This window comes from Narcine bancroftii, chromosome 2 (assembly GCF_036971445.1).
Source record: "Narcine bancroftii isolate sNarBan1 chromosome 2, sNarBan1.hap1, whole genome shotgun sequence".
In the NCBI taxonomy this organism is placed as follows: domain Eukaryota; kingdom Metazoa; phylum Chordata; class Chondrichthyes; order Torpediniformes; family Narcinidae; genus Narcine; species Narcine bancroftii.
The window spans coordinates 90,804,809-90,827,079 of record NC_091470.1 but is presented as its reverse complement, the minus strand read 5'-3'; the positions used below and the strand labels follow the sequence as shown (position 1 = coordinate 90,827,079).

Sequence of the window (22,271 nt, the reverse complement as noted above, 5' to 3'; positions counted from 1 at the left end):
TGTATTGCTAGTACGTGCAAATATCCAAATATGACTGATATTAATAGATGGCATATTGAGATGAAATATTCTTTAATAATGGAAAAATTACATATGTTTCACATGATAATTATAGTTTTTTTTATTAATGTGGTTGTTATATTCAGAATATTTACATTTCTATTTAAATTATTAGATTTTAATATGTATGCTTAAATTTTTCTTAATATTTTTTCCTTTTATTTTCTTTATGGCTCTCCTTAGGAGAGTTGGATGAAGCAGGGGTTTCTTTTCTTTTTTTTTCTATATATAAATAAAACGTCCAAGTTTAGAGTTACTTGTTGTATATGTCATGCACTAATTGTTTTTTGCACGACATAAATAAAGTTTAAAAATAAAGGAAACACTGATGTCCAAAATTAACGTTAATAGAAACTGTGTATTAGAAACAGATGTTAAAATACAACCTGTAGAGAATGCAATGATGGTCATGAAAAGCAATTTGAAGAAGTGGAAGAAAGAGAAAAGGTATGGAGGGAGATATGGGTGATGTGAAGGAAAAAGCGGATATTATGAATAAACGTCACTAAGACACAAGAAATACTGACTCAGAAAATTGATGTTTAGAGAGCTTTAGCAGACACAACAATATAAAAATAATAGGTTTGAATGATGATGAAGAGGGTAAATATATCAAAGAATTTTTAAAGAAATGGATCCCACAAGTCTTAGGATCTGAAGAATTTCAAGACAATATTGAAATTGAAAGAGCTCACAGAGCTTTGACACCGATACCTCATACAAATCAAAAACCACAATATATTTTAGTCAAATTATTATGCTACGCAAAACGGGAACTGGCTGACTGACGAGCCAGGGAAAGACACGAATGACTGGAATATAATGGAAGTTAAATATTGTTTATCCTGATATACATTTTAAATATTAAAATAAATGTAAAGCATTTCATTCAACAAAGAGAATATTATGGAAGAAAGGCTATAATTTACATTATCCAGGCACTTTAAACATAATAGATTTTTTTGTTGACCCAGTAAAAGCCAGGCAGTTTGCTGAAGAGTTGCGAGAAAATCAACAGGAAAATGTGGAATTAATGCAACAAAAGGACATCTGAAGTGAATATTCATAAATTGGTTTTTATTCAAAGTAATATTGGACTGTATATATGATTATAAATGGCAAAGATTTGATTGTATTAAGTCTTTAGGTTTTTTGAAAATATGTCAATAAATTCTCTGGGGGAGCAAGGATAGTACACTGCAGGATCAAGTCACTATTAATGTTTATACTGCAACCCAATATGTTAAGGGTGTTGTGGTTGTTTTATAAGTTAGTAAGGTGCACCTCTGTCACGGTGGCCAGTGGAGAGCTCGCCATATAACACGATCTTGGGAAGGCGATGGTCCTCCATTCTGGAGATGTGACCCACCCAGCGCAGCTGGATCTTCAGCAGCGTGGTCTCGATGCTGTCGACCTCTGCCATCTCGAATACTTCGACGTTAGGGATGAAAGCGCTCCAATGGATGTTGAGGATGGAGCGGAGACAACGCTGGTGGAAGCGTTCTAGGAGCCGTAGGTGGTGCCGGTAGAGGACCCATGATTCGGAGCCGAACAGGAGTGTGGGTATGACAACGGCTCTGTATACGCTTATCTTTGTGAGGTTTTTCAGTTGGTTGTTTTTCCAGACTCTTTTGTGTAGTCTTCCAAAGGCGCTATTTGCCTTGGCGAGTCTGTTGTCTATCTCATTGTCGATCCTTGCATCTGATGAAATGGTGCAGCCGAGATAGATAAACTGGTTGACCATTTTGAGTTTTGTGTGCCCGATGGAGATGTGGGGGGGCTGGTAGTCATTGTGGGGAGCTGGCTGATGGAGGACCTCAGTTTTCTTCAGGCTGACTTCCAGGCCAAACATTTTGGCAGTTTCCGCAAAGCAGGACGTCAAGCGCTGAAGAGCTGGCTCTGAATGGGCAACTAAAGCGGCATCATCTGCAAAGAGTAGTTCACGGACAAGTTTCTCTTGTGTCTCTTGTGTCCACTGGCCACCGTGACAGAGGTTCACCAAAGAAAAGGTACAAGGACTGCCTAAAGAAATCTCTTGGTGCCTGCCACATTGACCACCGCCAGTGGGCTGATAACGCCTCAAACCGTGCATCTTGGCGCCTCACAGTTTGGCGGGCAGCAACCTCCTTTGAAGAAGGCTGCAGAGCCCACCTCACTGACAAAAGGCAAAGGAGGAAAAACCCAACACCCAACCCCAACCAACCAATTTTCCCTTGCAACCGCTGCAATCGTGTCTGCCTGTCCCGCATCGGACTTGTCAGCCACAAACGAGCCTGCAGCTGACGTGGACTTTTTACCCCCTCCATAAATCTTCGTCCGCGAAGCCAAGCCAAAGATAAGATAAGTTAGTAAAGACAACTCAATTAGGACTTTTTAAAAAATTTCCTGCTCTTTTCTTAAAATTCTTCCTATTTTTATGTCACTTGTGTCATCAAGAATCGTCAAAAAGAATAATCTTCAAATAGATATTTTTCGAGGAATAGAGTTGGAGCATTTGAATAAATTGAAATTAATATAATGAAGACATTGAAATTTATAACTACTACTATTAATGAAATACAGAATCAGGTTAAAAATAAAAATGATAAGATGTCTTAAAAACATAAAAATACATAGAGCATTTATAAGAGAAACAGATTTAACTGAGGTGCAACATTTTAAATTGAAGAGAGATTGGGTGGGTTATGCATTTTCCTCATCTTATAATTCAAAAGCTATTTTAATGAACAAAACATTACCCATCAAAAGTGCAAAAAATTATTATGAATCCAATGCGTAGATATATCATGATGAACTGTCACATTCGGAACATTGGATATTATTTAATATATATCCACCTAAAGATAATGATGATAAGAAATTTATGAAAGTTTTTTTAAGCTTATGCAATACTCAAGGATCAAACCAATTTGGAAGCTTTAGGGGCGATTGACTTGTGCTTAGTTATCAGTCGTCTGAGATTAACTCAAACTCCAGCTTGAAATTAACAAAAAAACAGTGAGGGTATAAATCACCAGCAGAAAACCCAGCAACTATGAATATTGACCAGTTCATAGCGAACCCTTCAGTCGTTAATTGGAAAATAGCTAAAAAGGCAGAACTGATGGTTATAGTTGGCAAGTTAAAACTTCTTACAGTAAGAACTGGTATGAAAAAGAAGGATATTGCTTGACTAATTATTAAGCACTACGTAGGAAAGGAGGTATTTGAAGAAACTGCATTAGAACGGTTTCCAAAGGAGAAAAGTTCAGAGGAAGTAAAGTTGGCTTTGAGAAAACAAGGGTTAGAGGAAAAAAGAAAGGCAGAAATGAAAGCTGAACGGGAAGCAGTAAGGCAGGAAGAAAGGGAAGAGAGAGAGAAAGAGCAAAAGCATGAGCTAGAAGTAGCTAAATTGAAGCCGACCCTAATGCAAGGAGAGGGAGAAGCCCAAAACCCACGTGGTTAGGAGGAGAGGTTTCTAGTCAGTAGAAGATAGTTCCTCCATTTGAGGAAGCTGAAATAGACCAGCATTTTCAGCATTTTGAGAAAGTAGCTGAAAATTTAAAATGGCCACCAGAACAGTGGTCACTCCTGCTACAAAGTGTTCTTAAAGGGAAAGCCCAACAGGTGTATTCGTGTCCCATGGTACAACAAGCAGCTGATTATGAATTTGTGAAGCAGGCTATACTCCGAGGAACTTGTCCCAGAGGCTTATAGAAAAAAGTTCAGGAGTTTAAAAAAGGCACCAACCCAATCTTACCTGGATTTTGCTTATCGGAATGTTGTGTGTTTTGATCGGTGTTGTGCCTCAATGAAAGTAGAACATAACTTTGATTTATTGAGGGAAATCATTCTGATTGAGCAGATTAAAAATTGTGTTCTTGACGATATTCAAGAGAATAATATAAAAACTTGGCAATAAGTTGACACCAGGGAAAACCTTTCAAAGGAATACTGCTGATAATCCAAGTAGAGTAGAAAGAAAATCTAGAAGTGAGGTTAAAGGAAGTGAGGAAGAGAAATGGGTGAAGGAAAAATTTTCGAGTGTTATTTACCACTATTGTATGAAGCCAGGGCACATAAGAGCAAATTGTCCTGTATTGAAAAGGAAGAAAGCGAAAGGTGTTCAGAGTGTTCAGAGTGAGAAAGTTAGGGATATTTTTAAACCATTCCTGACTAAAGGTTTCATTTTGGTTAAAGAAGGATCCAATCAAGTGATAGTTAGAATCCTGTGGGATACTGGAGCAGCCCAATAGCTTGTGTTACAAGCCCAAATGGCCCCAAAACCCAGCAGCAATAGACATTCACCAAGACAAGTGGCTTTCAAAACAAAAGTTATATTTAATGAACTTCAAATGTGAAAATAGAATCAAACTTTAATTTAACTCTATTCTTATAATGTGCTCTATACTAACCCAAATTACCCACTCTAATTTTAAGCGCACGTGCGCTTATGTGCCCTCGCTTCATACAATTCAAGAAGAGTTCTTTGGTTCACAGTTCAATCTCTCTTCTCCTTCTTCCAAGTTATCTGCTTGCTGGCAATCACTGTGCACAGAATTTAACATGTATAAAGTTCACCAGGCTTGATGCTTGAAAGGTAGATGTTTATCACTCAGGAAGGTTCTTGTAGGGTTTGCAGAGAGAGACATATTTGTTGCTCGTGGATTTCCACAACTGAGATGACATCAATAGTCACCTCTTGATGATTAAACTTGCCACATCAGGGTCTTCTGGATGGTAACCTCTTTCTTCAAGCTACCACAGAGTTCCATTCCTTCCTCTATTTCAAGAGAAACATCAGACAGATAGCACTTCCAGCCATCGACTGCACTGGAACTTGCTTTGATAATTTTCAAATAGTTCTCCTTGGATTGCCTTTCCCAATTCCTTGTCAGTATCCCACACATTGACTGACTGACTGAGCTGTTAACTCAACTCTCTCTCTTTTTCAACTGCAACTCCAAAAAGAGCATGTGACGTCTGTCTTGCAAGACCTCCACCTTCTCTAGCAAACAATAGGTGTTCTTTCTTCTTCTCAAGTTGTTATCTTAGTTAAACAATCCAGAATTGACCTTTCTGTTAGCACTTTGCAGAAATGGTACTGATAGACACATGACTCCAGCAAGAAAACGGTCAAGCATTTTATGATGTCAGTTCAATTAAAACCAATTTGTGAAAGGTGCTTACATTCTCCAGAGGTCCTGCAATGTGAATTCTTCAGTCTTTCAAATAAGATGTGTGTATGTATATGACCTACTCTAAATCATATAAATTCTCCCCAAATATTAATATTGTTCCACCTGCCTTTCTTTAAAGGAATTTTAACTGAGTTAAAATTCAGTAATAACTAAACTGTCTTTAAAACCTCTAGAAATATAAAAATTCACAATATATACATGTCATAATAAATATGTTGACAGAATATTATACAAGATAAAATTTAACATTTTGATAGATAGTCCACTATTATATTATTTAAACCTCTGATATGAACAATTTGCAAATTTTATTCTCGTTATATCAAACTCTAGTTTAACAATCTTCTGTTCTTGTTCTTAATTTTATTCAATAACACCAGAGGATTATGGTCAGTAATTAGCACAATTGGTTATTGAGATACACATCAAAATTCTGCAAAGGTAACACAATTGCCAATAATTCTTTCTCAATAGTAGAATAGTTCCTTAGATGAACATTTTATTTTTTTGAAAAGTAGACAACTGGACGGTCGATTTCGTTATGCTTTTGCAATAAAACTGAATCTACTGTTCCTCACTTATATACACTGCTACAGAAAGAGATTGATCAAAGTCAGGAGATTTTAATACAGGATAATGTAATAGCTTATCCTTTAAATTTTCTAAAGCTGCCTGACACTCTAAAGTCCACACAAATGTCTCCTCTTTCTTCAAAAGGTTGGCTAAAGGAAGAGCAACCTCAGCAAAATTTCTGCAAAACTTCCAATAATACCCTGCCATTCCTAAAAACCTTCTAACTGGTTTCTTGCCATTGGTAATAGGAAACTCAGAAATTTCATTCAATTTTGCTTGCGTAAGTGCAACGTGCCATGACTAACTACATGACCCAAGTATGACACAATGGCTATTGCAAATTCAATCTTTGCTAAGTTAACTTAAGTTTGCTTTGGATAATCTTCCAAAGAATTTGTCCAATTCCTTCAAATGTTCTTCGCATTTGTCACATTTTATGACCAAATCATCAATAGAAGCATCTGTATGTGTTAACCCTTCGATTATTGAATTAATCATTCCTTGAAATGTTGCAGGAGCATATTTCATGCCAAAAGTTAACACATTGTACTCATATAAGCCAGATGGAGCAAAAAAAGCTGAAATATTCCTTCCTCTCTCAGTTAAAGGCACACACCAGTAATCCAACATAGTAAGAAATTTAGCTTTTCCAATCTTATCAATACAATCATTTATACTTGGAATAGGATAAGCATCTGTTTTAGTTACTGCATTAACCTTCTTGCAATCTGTACAAAACCTAACAGTTCCATCTGGTTTCGGTACCAGAATACAAAGAGAATTCCAATCTGAGTTTAAATGAGTATTAATATCATTTCTCAACATATATCCCACCTCCTGATCCATAATTTTCCTTTTCTGAATGTTTATTCGAGTCCACGCTGCTGAAGATCCAGCTGCGCTGGGTGGGTCACGTCTCCAGAATGGAGGACAATCGCCTTCCCAAGATTGTGTTATATGGCGAGCTCTCCATTGGCCACCGTGACAGAGGTGCACCAAAGAGGTAGAAGGACTGCCTAAAGAAATCTCTTGGTGCCTGCCACATTGACCACTGCCAGTGGGCTGATATCGCCTCAAACCGTGCATTTTGGCGCCTCACAGTTCGGCGGGCAGCAACTTCCTTTGAAGAAGACCGCAGAGCCCACCTCACTGACAAAATACAAAGGAGGAAAAACCTAACACCCAACCCCAACCAACCAATTTTCCCCTGCAACCGCTGCAACCGTGTCTGCCTCTCCCGCATCGGACTTGTCAGCCACAATCGAGCCTGCAGCTGACATGGACATTTACCCCCTCCATAAATCTTCATCCGCGAAGCCAAGCCAAAGAAGAAGATTCTGTATTGGTGTTGTTTAATGGGATTTGACTCACAAACATAAACATTGTGATAAATCACTGATGCCCTTTTTGGAAGGTCAGGAAAAAGATCTGTGTTCTTTAAAATTAAATCCTTCAACTGTATCTGTTCTTGTGAATTAAGATGAACTAACTTTTTCTCTAAATTTTTCAAAATTTCTGAGTTAGCCAAGCACACAGGAACCATGGTTTCTTTAAGGTTATCCTCACAAGATTTTATTTCCATAATCCCATGATCCACCACTTCCTCCACTCTGTCAACAGCCAACACCTCTGATACAGATTTGTCTCCAACACCATGAATCTCATAATAATGTTTCAACATATTTATGTGACAAACCTGAGTTTTATTACTTCTATCTGGAGTGTTAACATCATAGATAATAACATTCAATTTTGATTTAATTGTCTATGGACCAGAAAATCTAGCTTTCAAAGGATTGTCATGTGTTGGAATAAAAATCAAAACTTTACTTCCTACTTTAAATTTCCTCACTTGAGCTTTCATTTAATAAACATTTCATTTTACCCTGAGCCATTTCTAAATTCTCGAGCTGAAGTCCACACTTTTTGTAGACTTACTTTAAATTTAGCAACATAATCCAGGAAGTCCAACTGCTCATCCCCATTAACCCATTGTTCTTTTAATAACATACAATGACCTCGAACCTGATGTACAAACACAATTTCAAAAGCTAAAACCTAATGACCCCTTCACACCTCTCTTGCTGCAAACAACAATAAATGAATACCTTCATCCCAATCTTTCCCATTCTCCAAACAATAAATCCTCATCATGTTTTTAAGAGTAGAATGAAATCTTTCCAAAGCTCCGCGAGTTTCAGGATGATATGGAGATGAAGTGATCTGTTTTATTTCCAACTCATCAATTAATTGTTGAAACAATCCAGATATAAAATTAGATCCCTGATCACACTGAATTTCTTTTGGTAAACCAAACACTGTGAAAAATCTTTCCAAAGTCTTCACCACCATTTTAGCTTTAATATTTCTTAATGGTATAGTTTCTGGAAATCTTGAAGCTGCACACATAATTGTTAACAAGTATTGATTTCCAGACTTAGTTTTCGTCAAGGGACCTACACAATCCATAATAATTCTAATGAAAGATTCTCTAACAACAGGAATAGGTTGTAATGCAGCCACTGCAGGACCTTGGTTAGGTTTCCCCACTACCTTACAAATGCCCAAGTGCCGGGGCTGGCCACCAAAGTGAAAGGACACGTAGCCAGTTATGCGGGGTGGTGTGTGGCGGAGCACATCCTCATGGTGAACCAGCTCCACTTGTATCACCACATGGCAGGGTAGCCATGGGGAAATGGCACCATCAGAGGTTTCTCTCTGACTCCAGTATCCCTTCCAACGTGCACCCTGGGCAGCGATTATGATGTCACAATGCACCAGGTGAATGAGCTCATGCGGCCCTTGAAGGAGCGTGCTGAATTTGTATAAAACAAATTGACCAGGGCCAGTCAACTTGATATTTCTACCACCAGTGCTGGGGACCGCAATCTCGGGCCTCAAACTCAAGGATGTCTGGGTGCCCAGCAGCACGGACACATTGCTCTGCAACGTCTCATCTGGAATGCCGCACCCTCTGGTGCTGCCGCACTGGATGGTAAAGGGATTCAGTGTGATCCACAATCTCGCTCACCCGGCAGTAAAGACAACTCTGCAGATGTTCATGGAGTAGTGGCTGCGTTTCTTTCACTGCTTTCACCACCATACTCTCTGACCATGTGTTCACAGCTTGCCTTTGTTCAGTTTACACATGAGTCGGGTTATATTTGGCCCAATCAAACATTTATACTCTACATTCTACACAATGCAATTGCGACACAGCATAAATTCCATTGCTACATAAGGTTGACAGCCTCTTATCAGACCTGCTCATTGATTGGTTCTGAAAAAATTCCTATAGTTAGTCATCATGATAATTGGACCTTTTGAATTGCCTTCCCTGCCTTACTGGAAATGCTGCAAAATCTAGCTGTTACTCTCACTGGCTTTTAACTCCTTTCTTCCTAAAGTGGACCTGTTGACATGGTATGTTTGGAATTTCTAATTGTATTTGTTGAAGTTCTACACAAGAAATTTCTGTGTAAAATCAGAGAGAGCATTGCATGGAGAACTCATTGGCAGGGTGGAAGCAAACTTCTGAAATAAGTGAATCCATTTATGATCACCAGAATAAGGTTGAGCACTAGTACAATGGAGATTTAAAATAAATATTTACGATCTATCAGTGGAAAGTGAATAGATTGTCAAATGAGTCTCGAGTGGCAGTTTGATCTGTGAGGTGGATTCCAGACCAGTGAAGGGTAACAGGAATAGATTAGGAAAGTACACAAATGCATTGCTGTTGCAGTGTAATGCAGGTATATGTGGGGATAGCCAATTCAGTGGCAATAATCCAAAGGGAGATTGTCAACTGAACATGTCAGGAAAGGGAATGATGGAAATGGACAGTCATTCACAGTTTAACCATTAACTTTACACAGGACAACGTCGAAGTTAGCCCTTTTGAGATTAATGACATGCTGTTCAATTGTTCTTGAGAACTATCATGGTGATATCCTTCAACTTGATTGATTTGAGTTTGAATGTGTAGGTGGCTGCAATTTTCAACTGCAATTATGAAACTGCACCACATTCCGATTTCTTCACTCAATGGAATATACTGTAACAGAGTATATAGAGGTATTTGGGAGATAAATGGGGAAAGGTTTGTTAGAGCAGGTCGCACACAATCACATTAAAACACAGAGATTTTGCAGGTGGTTTTCCAAGATTCTTAGACTCATGATGGACAGTCATTTGCAAAAGGCAACAAATGTAACAACAGTGGCAGCTTTGTCTGGAAGCTTTTTCTGGAAAAGAGCAATTGGCAGCTTTGTCTGGAAAAGAGCATTTGCTGTGTGGCAGGTCATGTGATCTTCACAGCCAGAGAACAATAAAAAAAACAGGCTTTGCTCTGTTGGAGGGAGTGAGAGAGAGGAGAGAGACACAGACATTGGTTCTAGAGGGACAAGCTGGCGAGTTTTGAAAGACGGTCTGGTGAAAGTAGGGGACTGGCTGTCCAGTGTTTCCCTGTGATGTCCTGAAAGAAAGAGGTTATCAACTGGAGAACCCTGAAGGTGGGCATGTTTGGTCAGCAAGACACTGGAGTGGCTGATTAAAATGGAATCAGATCGGGATGTCCTGGAACAATAAAAACTCTCTCTGCCTGAAAACCATCAAGAGCCTTCTGAGTGGTAACTATTTACCTGTTGAGCACCAAAGCCTGGTGAATTGTATTAATGTTAACTTCTGTGCACAGTACAAGTATTGGCTGCAACCAGTGAGATTGGATTGTGAACCAAAGCACTTTACTGAACTTACACAGACGTGCGTTTATATTAGAAGGGGGTTAAGTAGGTTAAGTGAGTCAATAGAGCTAAGTTAAAGTCTGATTGTATTTTCATATTCAAAGATAATTAAAGCAACTTTTATTTAAGTAACCGTTTGTCCTGGTGCACAGGTATTGCTACTTGGATTTGGGGTCCTCTCGCCTCTTAACGATATCAATTATTTTGTCAAGGTCCAGACCATCTCTGTATTTGCCTCTTCCAATAATTTGAAATAAAAGTCATCAACGCTTAAGGTCTGCCACGACTTATGTCGGAAATAGACCCATCTCGTTCTTTTCTTTCAAACGTCCCGAGCACACGAGCTTTTTCCACACCATTCTCCTCATCTTGATTTTACACGTAACGATCCTGGGTAAATACTGATGCAGAATCTTCATATATCACATTTCCTCTGACTCCAAGAATAAGATATCTTATTATTCCCACTAATAGTAGGAATTGAGTCAGGATAAAGGAAAATGATGGAGTTATAATGTCTTCCAATTGCCTTCCTCGACTGCAGTGCAGTTCTCGGTTTACCCTCAGTTATTATGGATCCATACATACATGTGACTAGAGCAGAGCACTTTCAGATGCAGAAACATGGGAAACACAGTGACCCAATGAGTGTACATCAACTCTCTCACAATCCTGAAACATGTCATCATTGCTCACTGACATGGCATCCAAACGCTGCCTTTTGATGTGGATCTTCCACTTTAAGTTTGAAATCCCCACAGTGCTGTTATTCTGGGAGCAGGTGACATAACTTTTTTGTTCAGTGAATACAACTCACATCAATTACCAAGAGATCCGTGCGTCTGGAGATTCCTCTCTTCAATAAGAAGAGATGCCGTTAAAAATGTTTCATTAACGTTTGATTTGTCACTTCGCTGAGAACATGGGAGCCTGGTTACTAAGTCAAATCATTGCCATTTATTATCCTGTTGTGGCAGCTGTCGGTGTTCCAGGTGAGCAAATATACCCAGCGTGTTTTTCCCAGTCAGCCAGCCAGTTGCTGGTGTTGGTGGTGGACCGCATTCATGGGATGCGGTTTAATAGTTATGAAATCGATTAGCGACGTCTGCTCAATTAACCCGGTGTCTCAGTCCAAGCCGTTATCTCGGTAAAGTTGCCAGGCTTCCTTTTCACAGTTCAATGTGCGGACAAGTCCCATGAACACGACAGCAGTTGACAGGCTGAGTTTGTGGCCAGAGGGGAATCACACGCTGATGAGCTTGTTCTGCGTAATTCATGGTCAACCAATGCAGGACGGTGGGGTTGGTGTTCCTGGATCTGGACGCTTTTGCAGAACTGAATGACTCTGACCTGCTCTCAACGACATTATTTCTCATTGTCGGGCCAGAGATTGGATGTGAATTCTCTGGCACGGTGTGATTCCGCGGTGGTCGCTCAGCTGACTGAGAACTTGTTCAGTTTCTCATCCGTCCGGGCTCTAGATTCACTGAAGTCGTTGAATATTCCCACATCCAGAATGAAAATTCTGTCATAGATCAGGAGGACAAGCATTGTTTCTGGAGGGATCACCAGTCACCGGTCGACTGATTTCTTTTAGATTTGAGTGAATCAGATTGCACGTTTCCCCTTCGGTCGTGATTTTACACTTGCATATATTTTTACTCTCCAAAGTTTCTTTCCCCATTGACTTCCTCATTTCTATTCCCCTATCTGACTCTTCACTTTTTCTCCGCCTTTCTCATCCTCCGTCCTCTTCTCCATCAGCTCTTGGCACCTGCCTTGTTTCTTTCCTCTTTGATAGTTAGAAAGTTTACTCTTCTATTTGGGTCTCGTAAAGCCGAAACTTTGATCACTTCTGCACATGGATGTTTGCTGAATTGGAGATATCCTTCAGCAAACCTTTCTTGGATCAAGTGAAAGACTTCTTCTGGATTGAAACAGAAAGCACTTTCAGGTGGACAATTGCCCCGCATATCAAGCCGCATGTTTAGGCAATATGCGGCTGTTCTGAGGCCACCTGAATGTGCAGGAGAGGCGAGCGACTTCACCCTCCTCCGAGAGGGATAATCAGCCCAGCTCAGTGCCCCCCCCCCACCCCCCCAGCCGCCTGAATGCAGCTGTTAAAGGGTCAGACTGCTGATCACAGCTGACGCTGGGCAGGAGCCCCATTGTGCTCAGAGACGCTTCCTGTACAGCGGCGTCCTTCAGGTGGCCAACGTTGCGCTTTAAACACTGCCACCTGAACGGGAATATAAGGGACCGCTCCTGCTTCTTCAGGCATGCTCCTAGCATAGAATGCACCTGAAAAAGCCTTAAGAGAATACAAACCTGACTGAGTTGTGGACAATTTAGATGATTGAAAGCGGATGTCTGTAACTCAGTGAAATGATGTGGCTGTTGACAAGGGATGGCTTATTATAAGGGGCTGGATGATGAAGGACCTCTGAGCGACCAAGGTACAAAGGAAATATTGGTGCCATAACTGCCTAAATCTTTCACATTTCCGAGTTTCAATCTGAATGGTCTGAATGGAAAAATTAAGAGAAAGAGTCCTGGCATACAGAAAGAAATTGCGAGTGGACCTGGCCTTCCTCCAAGAAACTTATTTCACAGAGGTCGAACACCAAAAATTTAAAAGAAGGTGGGTGGGCCACGTACTGTCTTTCTCGTTCGGTTTGAAAGCAAGGAGGTGGCAATTTTGATCAGGGAGTGTTCTAATGAATGGATAAAAATGGTAGATTTGTAGTAGTGCACTGTCAAATATATTCCAAGTCCTGGACCCTGGAGAATCTATACGACCCCAATAACGATGACGAAAAATTTAGGCAGGACATTTTCCTGTTTGGCAGAAGCAAAAGAGAATATTCTAATTTGGGGAGATTTTTACTTTTGTTTGGAATCTCCTTTGGAAAAGTCAATGAAAATAATAGTGAAAACAACGATGGCCACTGTTGCTATTTGCAGGATGAAGAAGCTGAACTTGATACATGTGTGGAGACTGAAGCATCTGATTATTCCTTCTACTCGAGTCAGCATGACTACGAATCTAGAACAGATGTTTTCCTGGCTTTAGCCCATATAGAGGTTACTGAGTGCATGGTGAGACTACTTTCAGATCATTCACCTTTAGTAGTCAGCATAGAGATGTTGAACAAACAGGAAACGGTATATATATGGCATCTTAATGCATTGCTGTTAAAGAAACTGGAGATTTGTAAGAGCACAGATAGATCATACTGGCATGGAATCTTTGGCTGATGCCATTCATCAGGATTCACACATTAAGCAGTTCCAAGTGGCACATAAAAACATAAAATCAGTTTATTTGCTGATGATGTACTGATATATTTGACAGACCCAATAAACCCATTGCTGAAGCTGCCCTCTACTCTGGAAGACCATGGGGAGATTCCCGGGTACAAAATAAATTGGGATAAGTGTGAGATCATGTCACTTATGGAGGGGATTAGAGTCTATGTCAGAAAAATAGTTACCTAAAGTGGCCACAAAATGGTATTAAGAACCTGGGAATTAAAATAGATAATAATCTAAATAATTTGCATCAATTAAATTCCCCTTACTGGGAAAAATTCGAGGAGGACCTAAACAGATGGGCAGGGTCAACAGCATGAAAAAAGAATGTGTTGCCAAGACTCCAATATCTCTTTCAGAATGTGCCCGTGACATTGCCCAGGGGGTTTTTCAGACGGATAAGAACATACTTATGAAACAGAAAGGTAGCCAGGATCTCTATGTAGAAATTAACCTGAGACTATAGTCTGGGTTGATTACAGATGCTGGTCTTTAAAAAATACTATTGGGCAGCCCAATCAATGTTCATCTCCTCACTCTTTGCAGGTGGGGGAAGAGGTACAATCCTTGGTACAAATTGGTCTGCACTTGGTAGGCTTGAGAGTAGCAGAGGACTTTATTTCCAAGTGGGATGCCGAATTGCTATCTTGGAAAACAGGCAGTGCCACACTAAAGCAGATTATTTGCATTTTGGGTGACATAAATCAGTAGTTAGGAATACAACTAGGGCTATCTCCAGAAACTCCCCTTACTCCAAACTGGCTAATACCTTTGACAATGTGTGACAGGATCCTACACACCTGATGCTGGAATGGCATCAGGTCCATGGACGATTGTTATTATCAAGGACAATTAATGTAATTTGAGCATCTTAGGTAGAATTACAATTTGTAAAATAAGATATTCCACTGCTACCTTCAGATAGTATCGTTTTTTGTAGATCAAATCGGGTCCAACTGTCCCCACTAAAGTGCAGTGACTTAGAGACCTTGATTCGAAAGGGGATCATCTGCAAAATCATTTTGTCAATGTATTCCCTGTTCCAAGCAGAAGGACCCAAACGGTCACCATAAATTCAGACAGAGGTGGGAGTCGGACTCAGGAATAACAATTGATGAGTGGTGGTGGTCGGCCCAGCATGACAGCAGTGATCAATGCAAGGTACAGGTTCAGGCTATTGCAATATAATTTTTTGGTATCAGCTGATCCTGGGTCACAAAATATACATAGTTCAATAACTGATCTGTCGGAGCATTGTTTTAGATGCCGCATTGAGATAGGATCCTTTGTGCATGCAACGTGGATATGTACCATAGTAAGGTCCTTCTGGACAAACCTAGGGAAAACTATTGGTAAAGATTTCCCACAGGACCCTGAACTGTTTCTGCTGTGTAATATAATGCACCTAAGACTTAAAATTATTTTTCCAAATTCAATTCCTCATGATCGCGTTGACGGCGGCCAGGAAGTGCAGAGCGATTACCTGGAAATCTGACTTTTGCCTGAGTATTGCACAAAGGAGCAGGAAGCTGCAAGCCTGAGTTCACCTGGAGAAAGTTGCCTATAACTTGAAGGGAAGGTTTGGCAACTTCCATAAAAAATAGCAGCCGTATCTGAGATATAAAAGAGGATGGCTGTGAAAAAAAGACATCTTTGCCTCGCGTTCTGGCTCACCCCGATTCCTTCCAACACTGCATGACTGGAGAGCGGTTTGGGGGCATGATGACCGCCTCAGTCCAGCCAGGAAAAGTCAGAAAAACAAAGTAAATTTGCCCCAATCTCGAGCGGCTGGGACAGGCCAGATCCATAACTCCTCGATATGATTTTTACCCGTGTTTTATAAGTTTTAATGTCTTAATTGCTTTTATATTATTCTTATTTTCCTCTTTGTGTTAACTATTTGAGGTTGAGGGAATGGGGGTGGGGAAGGGAGAAAGGGAAAGGAGTGTCAGCCTTGGTCTCGACAGAGAATATGCATAGACGAGATTAGGATAAGCTGTAATTGACACAGATTTGTTTAAAAGTGTTGGTGACAGATGAGTTCAATTTTGAAAACTATAAATAATTTTTTTTTTAAATCTGAGCGATGCTATTTATTGTCCCCGATTGGGACCTGCGCAGCATATTTGAATATTTCCAAGTTCCCCGTTATGTTCTGTTTCGTTTCATAATTCCAACATCCAGAGTGTGTTTGTGGTTCCATTCAAGGATTGGTGCAGCTTTTCATTTTCTGAATGTCTGAGATCGGCTATTCCTGGTTTAACTAAATTCCTGTCCAGAGAAGTGGTGCCCTGTTGTTGCATGGATTTCCATCCTGGGAATCCAGTGTCTGTGATCGAACATAATTGGAGAAAAGCGATACCTTTTATGATTGGGAATATGTCCATGTGCTGCGGGACATCGATCCTGAAGGTGAATCTACTGTTGCAGGGAACTCATGGATAAGGTGGAGGAAAGGGAACTGCATGTGTTGTCGTGTAGATTGTGGATAACAGGTAATTAAGTGGAATTAGAGTTCAGGTCCCAGACCTCAATTATTTTAAATGAAAATCAACATTGCCTCTCATATACCCCCACAGATCTTCCAATGCAGTTCACCGTGCACTTCGACGTTCATTAAATCGCATTCGTTTTTCTGCCATTGTTTATTGTTTCAGGTGGTCTTGTATCTGTTGGTTCTTGTGTATGGCCCTTGTATTGCCCGTTGTTCCTCTTTGCTGATATCCCTGTCCAATTCTCAGCTTCCCCTCTCCCACGGGCTGCACAGTTGAGCAGCTGCAGCAAGAACGGCTGCCTCCAAGCACAGGAAATCAACTTTCGATCCTGACTTCGATTGCTGTCTAGCTGAAGTGTGTGTGCGTGGGTATCCATTCATTGCTTAAACATATCATGTTTCTGAATCCCAACGAACATAGACACAACTTTTCTCGAGTCTGTTGCAAGAATTACTCTATCATATTACAACATCGTCTGCTGAACCTTATCTCGACAGCTTCTGACCATGCTACATTTGGGTTTTTTCGTTGTCCATTGAATTGTGCGCATTGTTGCAGACATGACCCCACCAATCCCTTGTATATTACAGTAAAGCCGCTCTTTTCTGAAAAATAATGCTGTGCTTTTGGAATAAAGTTCCATGTCCTGTGATCATTCCTTACCACATTCTGGATATGTGGTAAGGACATTCTGGAGAACCACGATCACTTCACCCTGTAATATCCAGACATCAAAAACAACCTGTGAGATCCCCTTCTTATATTTCCCCTACCTATTCAATCTCAACTTGTCCCATCTCGGGTTCATCGCCCGAGCCAAACTACCCGCCACACGTCCTCATTGATAAATTACACCTCTTTCCAATGAAGTCTAAATCTATCCATTCAGTTTTAACTGGTGATAATTCAGTCATAGAGCACAGTACTTGATGTTATGCATATACATATACCTACCATAAAAAATACTTAATCCTGACTACCTTGTAACCCTTTACTTTTTTTCATCCTTGCTCCTAGAATCCCCTCAAATCCCCTCATTATACAGCACCGAACATAATCGTTAGCAGGGGATTCCAAGAACCTACAACTCTCGCTGTAAAAATTCAACCCATGGCGTCACCCCTAATTTTTGCCTCTTCAGCGAAAATAGAACAATGCAACACAGTGCACACCCTTCGGCCCTCGATGTTGTGCCGAACATATATTCTTTCGAAAAAGTAATGCTAAACCTTCCCTAACCCATAACCCTCTATTTGCCTTTCATCCACGTGTCTCTCTGAGTATGTAAATGCCCCCAATGTTTCAGCCTCCAGCACCATCCTCAGCAAGTTATTCTATGTATCCACAATTCTCTGTATAAATAGAATCTTACCCCTGATGTCTCCCCTAAACTTACCTCCCTTAACTTTGTACTTATGTCATCTTGTGTTTGTTGATCCTTCGCATGGAATCCCAGGCTTCTCTACCACCTTATCTTGTAGACCTATGTCAAGTCTCCTCTCATCCTTCTATGCTCCAAAGTGAAAAATACCAGCTCTGCTTACCTTGCCTCACAGGATATGTTTCCCAATCAAGGCAACATCTTGGAAATTCTACTCTGCACCCTCTCCATAGCTTCCAAGTCCTTCTTATAATGAGGTGACAAAAATTAAACACAATGCTCGAAGTGTGGTCTCTACTCTTGAATTCAATCCCCCGATTCGTGAATACCACAATCCCATAGGCCTTCTTAAATATCCTATCAACCTGTATGGTGTCCTTGAGATATGCAAGGATTTGGAGCCCAAGGTCTTCTTTTCATCCACACTCTTAAGCAATTGACCATTAACCCTGTACTCAGTATTCTGAATAGCCCTTTCAAAATGCAGCAACTCACAAATATCCAGATTGAAACCGAACTTCAACTTTTCTGCTATGTTCTCTTGTGACCTCTGGCAATCCTCAGCTTCATTCACAACTTCTCCAACATTCATGTCCACTGCAAACCTACTGAACATCCTTCTGCCTCTTCATCCAGGTCATTTATAACAGTCACAAGGGCCAGAGGCCCCAAAAGAGATTCCTGCAGCACTCAACGAGTTACCATACTCCAAGCAGAATACTTTCCTTCCATTATTATACTCTGCTTTCTTCATACAAGTCAATTATTTGTCCACACATCCATGGTTCCACTGATCCTGTGCCTCGTAAATTTCTGTATAAGTCTCTCATGGTGGATTTGCCGAAAGCTTTGTTAAAGTCCATGTAAGCACACCTACAGGATTCCCCTCACCAATTTCATGTTACCCCCTCAAAAAGCTCAATTAGACCTGCGAGACATGACCTTCCCTTTACAAAGCTATTCTGAATATCCCTGAGTAGACTCTAGTTCTCCAAATGATCAAAGATCCTATCCTTAAGAATCTTCTCCATTAGTTTGCTCATGATTGACGTAAGATTCACTGATCTATAATTCCCAGGATTCTCCCTATTAATTTATACAAGGGGACTACATTTGACATTCTCCAATTCTCTGGAACCTCTCCCGGAGCCAAAGAGGATTAAAAGATCATACTGTCCTAGCTATGTCGACCCTCGGTATATATCGGCCAGTCCTGGGGACGATCAATCGTGATGTTTTTAAGAAAATCCAGCATATCTGGTTCCTTAAACTCCACATTCTCTAGCACGCAGGGCTGTTCAATTTCAACCTCACTGTGATCACTGTCCTTTTCTCTTGTGAAAACTGACTCATAGTATTCGTTTAGGACCTTCCAACCTCTTCTGACTCCAGGCACATCTTGCCTCCCTTATCCTTTATCAGCCTCACCTTCATTCTCGAAATCCTTCTGTTCTTTATGTACACATAGACTGACTTGGACTTCTCTTTCATTCCACATGCTAAGGCCTGCTTATGCCCCTTTCAAGTTCTCATGTGCTTTCTGAAGCTCCTTCCTGCCTACCATACACTTCTCATGAGCACCTTCTGTTTCCTATTTCCTATATTTAAAGTATTCTTCCTTCTGCCTCTTGACTTAACTGCCTCACCTGCTTCATCAGCAATGGTTCCCTTTTCCTACAATCTTTTCCTCATCACAGTGGGGCAAACCTATCTTGAACCCTGATCTCGTGGTCTCTAAAAGTCATCGACATTATCTCTGCGCTTTCATCCTTAAACATCTGTTTCCAATTTACTCTCACTAGATCTTGGCTTATCCCTTCAGAATTTACATTTCTCCTGTTAAGCACTTTCCCAGTTTGACTATTTATATCCTTTACTGTGGCTAAGTTGGAACTATGGAAATTGTGGTCACTGTAACCAGAATGCTTCTCCACCAAGAGGTCTACCGTCTGACCAGGTTCATTCCTAGAACCAGATCCAGTGTGGCGTCTTCTTTAGTCGGCCAGCCAAAATACTCTGCCAATCATTATTAGAGATGTTGAATAACCCATAACTGTAACTCTGTATTTCCCACACCATTCCAAAATCTGCATGCTTATCTGCTCCTTGGTGTCCTGACTGCAATGTAGGGGCCTATAGACTACACTCAGCCTAGTGGTAGCTCTCTTCCTATTTCTGACTTCAATCCACACCGACTCAATGGACACTCCCTCTGCAATATCCTTCAGTTCTATAGCCGTTATACTATCCCTGACCAATCCTCCATTTTCTACCTCCAATCCAATTATTTTTTAAAGTATCTAAACCCAGGTGGCTGCATCAGGCAATCTTGCCCTTCCTGCAGCCAAGTTTCTGTAATGGGTGCAATATCGTAGTTCCATGTATGCTCTAGGATCATTGCAACCCCTCTAACTAGACCCTCTCTATGTTTTTCCCACTACCTGTCCTTCCTCGCCAACTCAGAGCAAATAGTATCATGCTTTTCCCTTACCCTAACCATTTTGACCTTAACCTCTGCACTCACGTTCTGCTTCCCATGGTCTAAACCCCTGCCAAATTAATTTTAACCCTCTCCTACTGCTGTAGAATACCTGCCTGCCAGGATATTGCCACCAATTACCCCCCCCCCAGCATGTCTGTCATTTTCTACAGGTCATACCCTCATTATAAGAGATCGCAATGATACAGAAATCTGAACCCCTGCCCTCTGAACCAACTTTGTATATTGCTTTGTTCACATTGAAATTAAATGTTGATGCACATGCAAACCATCTAGTAGATGCTACCATCATATTCATCACATGAACTAGTTAAATATATATTTGCACTCATCCTCTTATCCTTTCTCGGCTGTTGGCTGTGCCACTAACATGATTTAAATGCAATTTAGTATATCCATATACATCACTGGTATATTAGTGAATGTACAGGAAGAATTGTGAATTTTATGGAAGAAACATTGAAACATAGAATGCTACATCACAGAAGATAGGTCATTAGACACTTTTAGACCCCGCCAACCATTTTTCTGCTACTTCCATTGACATATTCCCTTTTGATATCCCTCCAGGCCTCTCCCATCCACGTTTTTTTCCAATTTCAAATTTATTAAAATTTATGATCGAGCCCACATTCGCCAGATCAGATGACAGCTCATACCACACTGTCTGAATAACTTTCCCCTAATGTTCCCCGTAGCTTTTCCCTTTTCAGCCGAAAACAATGACAACTCATATTTATCTCCCCCAATCTAAGTGGAAAAAGCCTACTCACATCCAATCTGTCTATATTTCCCATAATCTTGTAAATCTCTATCAAATCTCCCCTCATTTTTCATTGCTCCAAGGGATAAAGTCCTGACATTTTCAATCTTTTCCTGTAACTCAACTCCTGAAGATCCACCAACATCAGAGTAAAGCTTCTCTACACTCTTTCAATCTTATTGATATTCTTCCTGTAATGAGGCACCCAGAACTCCACACAATATTCCAAATTTAGGCTCACAGTCTTAGCAAACGTGAATATAACATCCAAAATCCTATACTGAATATTTTGATTGTTAAAGTCTAAGAAGGCAAAAGGTTTCTTTGCAACACTGTCCGCACATGACGCCACCTTCAACGACAATATATCTATGTTCCCATATCTTTTTGCTCTTCCACGATCCTCAGTGCCCTCCCCTTTACTGTGTCTATCCTATTTTGTTTTGCCCTTCCAAAATGTCTGCATTAAACTGCATCTGCCATTTTTGACTATTCTCCCATTTAGTCCAAGTCCCTTTGAGAATCTTCATTGGTGTTCTCAATGGCTCCAAGTTTTCTGTAATAAGCAAAACTGCTTATCCAATTTATCAAAAAATAAGATCCAGATCATTGACATAGACAAAAAAAAACAAGACATCTAATCTCACGGAGAACTCACACATTCCACATAGGTTACACCGGATTTTGGCATCAATCACTTGTTAAATGGAGCTGTGCTGAAATCAAATTTCTTCGATTCTTTCCATTAATAATTGTAAATTAGTTTAATTTTCCAAAATCTGTTATTCCACACCCAGAAAAACGTACGTAGACAGGAGTGGATGGCGATCCCATTATAATGTACTTTTTCTCTTTCCTTCAAGTTAACTTGGTGGCGATTGTGACCTTGGCACGAGGAAAGTGCAGCCTCTCCAATTGTATCATTCGTTACCTTGTGGGGATTGCAGCGGCTGACATCCTGCAGAACCTCCATGATGCCATATTAAGGAGCATTGTTGAAATATATTTCCCATTTTCATTCCTGACCATCACCCCCGTGTGTTCTCTTAACTGGGTCCTGATGTGGGCAGCTACAGCGATGTCGTTTTGGTTCACGCTGGGCTTTACATTTGATCGGTTTGTTTCCATTTGTTGTCAAAATTGGAAAATAAAATATTGCACCAAGAGAACGGCAACACTTTTTCTTGGCACGGTTGCTCTGCTGAGTTGTGTTACAAGCTGCCCCTGGTACTTTACAAAGGAACCAGCTTTTACCACCAACG

The 22,271-nt window shown here is 40.4% G+C and overlaps 1 long non-coding RNA gene across 2 annotated transcripts in view; it reads left to right on the top strand.

The window, feature by feature from the left end:
• The first annotated feature begins 12,740 nt into the window (after positions 1–12,740).
• LOC138752407 (uncharacterized) overlaps positions 12,741–22,271 on the top strand; it is a 41,654-nt gene continuing 32,123 nt past the window's right edge. Inside the window, exons 1-3 of one of the 2 annotated variants that reach the window (XR_011350603.1) lie at positions 12,741–13,199; positions 13,523–13,657; positions 14,921–15,031. This is a non-coding gene — a long non-coding RNA (uncharacterized lncRNA). The remainder of the gene's footprint in view (positions 13,200–13,522; positions 13,658–14,920; positions 15,032–22,271) is intronic. The other variant, XR_011350604.1, reaches the window with a different exon arrangement.